Source organism: Vombatus ursinus, unplaced genomic scaffold, assembly GCF_900497805.2.
Source record: "Vombatus ursinus unplaced genomic scaffold, bare-nosed wombat genome assembly UNPS02014264.1, whole genome shotgun sequence".
Classification (NCBI taxonomy): domain Eukaryota; kingdom Metazoa; phylum Chordata; class Mammalia; order Diprotodontia; family Vombatidae; genus Vombatus; species Vombatus ursinus.
The window spans coordinates 715,913-719,582 of NW_020954042.1; the positions used below are offsets into that span (position 1 = coordinate 715,913).

Genomic DNA, 3,670 nt, shown 5'->3' on the forward strand with positions numbered 1-3,670 from the left:
AAAGAAGAAAAAAATGGATTGAATATTAGTAGGGAATTATGCTTTACAAGTTTGTCATCAATGAGAACAAAATTTGACCTTGGTTGGTATCGGGTGTTTTCTTCCTTAAACGCCCTTCTACAAGTCACTAATTGTGGGATCATCTGTATCACCCCCCTCCAAACCTTAATTTTCTCACCTGTTAAATGAGAATTCAGCATTGTCATGAAATCCAAATTAGATAACAAATAAAAATACATGTTGAAAATTATAAAGTATCATATACATATAATTTATAATTAATAATTTCATCATTATTTTATATATAGAACTTCATGATTTTGTTTTGAATCACATAATGGAAGGAAATTTAGTCAGAAATAAATTTTGGGATTTGTGTAATTAAAGATTGAGTTAAACAGCCCAAGAAGACATCTGATTCCTTTGGATTAGGTATTTTTATTCATAGAGTTGGAAATGTACTTAGAGGTCATTCAATTCAACCTTTTATCTTACAGATGAAGACACTGAAACCAAGAGAAGTTCAATATCTTGTCCAAGGGTTAAGAAAAGAGCTGGGAAATCAAATTCAAGTCCTTAGACTCCATTCCCAGTGTCTTTTGCTATCATAGCACCCTGTCATTCTACAATAAACAATGATGTTGATCTTCATGAAAGAGATCACCTCTCAAAATACTGGGGAATTTGAAATTTTCTTTTCACCAGTAAACTATAATAAGCACCTTGAAGTCAAACATTGTTTCATTTTTGGCTTTGAATCTTCAGAACCCAAAATATGCACTTTTTTTTTTTACTGGGCCTATGATTTAACGGGTTTAGGGAGCTCCCAATGATGAAATTCCTCAGCAGATACAAGTTGGCATCTGCTTTGTTACCTGGAACTCTGAGAAGATAAGGAATTTATTCAAAGCCACTAAGACAGTATGTGTCTGAGATGGGGACATTTGCTAATCAAATGATTGTTGTTATTGTTACTGTTTGTTCTCTGTCCTCAAAGAGGACCAATGACATCAGGAAGGGGATGTCCTGACTTGCAAGTGAATTAGATTTAAGTAAGGTAAGGTCATGCAAAGTCATCAGCCTCACTCTCTCCTATTACATTATAATGTAATTGAAATTATACAACTAACACCTTACTCTGCTCTCTATATCTTGTTTGTTCATAAATTGTTTGTCTAGCCATAAGTCTGATAAATAATATGCTCCATGTTCTTCAAATTTTCTTGTAATATTTCTCTTTACATCTAGGTCACGTACCCATTTTTACCTTTTCTTGGTAATGGGAGTAAAATATTGGTCTATGTCAAATTTCTGCCATACTGCTTTCCAATTTTCACCACAATTTTTACTAAACAATGAATTCTAATCCCCAAATCGTAAGTTGTTACACTTGTCAAATATGAGGGTACTATATTTATTTCCTGTTGTAAAGTGTGCATCTATTTTGTTCCATTGATCTACCTTTCTATTTCTTAGCTAGTACCAGATAGTTTTGATAATTATTCTCCTATATTATAGTTTAAGATTTGGTATTGTTAAACCTCCTTCCTTTACTTTTTTTTTTCATTAGTTCCTTTGATATTCTTGACTTTTTATTCTTCCAAATAAATTTTGTTGTTATTTTTTTCTAATTCAGTAACATAATTCTTAGAAATTTAATTGGGATGGCATTGAATTATATAAATTAGTTTAGGTAAAATTATGGTAATGGCCATGCCTACCCATCAACAACTTGGAGCTGGTACTACAGTTTCATTAGTATAGGGAACTTTCAGGGAGGAAATTACCTTCATCAAGGCAGATCAAGGCTTACTCTGAAATTTAGTTTTAAAGGATTGTCTGGAGTACTAAAAGACTAGGGGGCTTATTATAAGCTGAAGAGTCTGTGTACATAAAAGATTAGAATTAAACCTAGGTTTTTTGACTCCAAGGTAAAATCAAGTCTCTGTCAAGTTTGTCTGACTTCTTTTTGGACAGATGATAAGAGAGTGATAGAGAGACAGAGAGAGAGACAGAGAGAGAAAGAGAGAGAGAGAGAGAGAGAGACAGAGACAGACAGACAGACAGACAGACAGAGACAGAGAGAGAAACAGATATAGATTTTATATAAATAATTAGAAGAAAAGTTAAATATAGCCTGAAAATATACTTAGTTCTTTCACTTCATCTTGAAAAGGGGAAAATATTCAGTAATAGAGTTATAACCAAAGTAACAATATGAAGCTGGTAGCACCTGTTTCAAATTGAAATAATGCTTAAAAGAATATTGATAACCCCATAAATCTGAGCCTTGTAACTCCAAATAGATAAGATCATGGTAAGCATCAAAGTGCATTGCCAATGCAGATCATTTTCAAAAGTTGAATTTTTTCAACTACGGGCACAAAAAAGCTTATACCATACCTCTACCCAGTAGGAAAAGACTTGAGAATCACTACTTAATTTCTAAGGAATGGGAAGAGCTTCCCAAAGGTGATTTTGACCTCCTTGTTCCTTAGGGTATAGATCAGAGGATTCAAAGTTGGGCTCAGCATAGTGTACAGCACACCAGTCAGTTTACTCCTCTCTGGATTATAGCTACAAATAGGACTTATATAGGCATAGAAAACAGCTGTGTAATACATAGACACCACAATAAGATGGGATGAACAGGTAGAGAATGCTCTCTTCTTTCCCTCTGATGTCTGAATTTTCAAGATGCTAGAGATAATGAACCCATAGAACACCAAAGTCAGAAGAAAATTTATAAAACCATAGAAGGCATCTGCTAAGACAGTCATGACACTGTTAATATAAGTAGAAGTACAGGAGAGCAACAAGAGAGGAGGGATCTCACAGAAGAAATGAGTAATTACATTGGGTCCACAGAAGGACAGTCATGTCATCAGACCAGTATGTATAGAGGAATTGAAGGCACAGATGAGCCACACGCCAGCTGTCAATGCACTGCAGAGTGTCTTGTTCATCATAGTGTTGTAATGCAGGGGGTGGCAGATGGCCACATAACAGTCATAAGCCATGACTGTGAAAAGAAGCAGTTCTGATGATGCAGACCAAGTAAAGAAGAAGAGTTGGGCCATGCAGCCCCCACAGGAAATGGTGTTCTTCTCTGAGAGCAGCCCCTCCAGCACTTTGGGCAGAATGGAGGAGGTACAGACAATGTCCATTGTGGACGTGTTGGACAGAAGAAACTACATGGGGCTGTGGAACCTTGAGTTGAGTGTGATGATCAGGACATTGCCTGTGAGGGCCACCATATACAAGGAGAGGAAACAGCCAAACAATGGAATCCAGAGTTTGGGGTTTTCAGAGAAGCTCTGCAGGATGAACTCTGTCACCTGTGAGTGCTTACTAATGGCCATTGAGCTGAGAGGGTTTTCTGGATCAGACAGGAGGTTCTTGGATTGGACTTTCAAATCTTAAACAAATTGTATGAATATGATTGGAAATAACACTTAAGTGAGAAGAGATTTGATAAATGTGTATGGTTGATTTAAAACTATTGTCACCCAAACTGTGGACTAACTTTCACAATGGGAACACAAGAGTAAAGTACAGAACACTACAGCTTCCCCATAAACTCACAGCACAATCAGATCCCTTAAAACTAAATCTGGAATTAATCTGTATTAACAATTTCATCTTCCATTAGGTCCTCTTGCTTTCTGTA

General features: G+C 35.9%; 1 pseudogene; it reads right to left on the minus strand.

The window, feature by feature from the left end:
* Positions 1-2,438: 2,438 nt before the first annotated feature.
* On the minus strand, positions 2,439-3,362 carry LOC114042130 (annotated as a pseudogene).
* Positions 3,363-3,670: the final 308 nt, after the last annotated feature.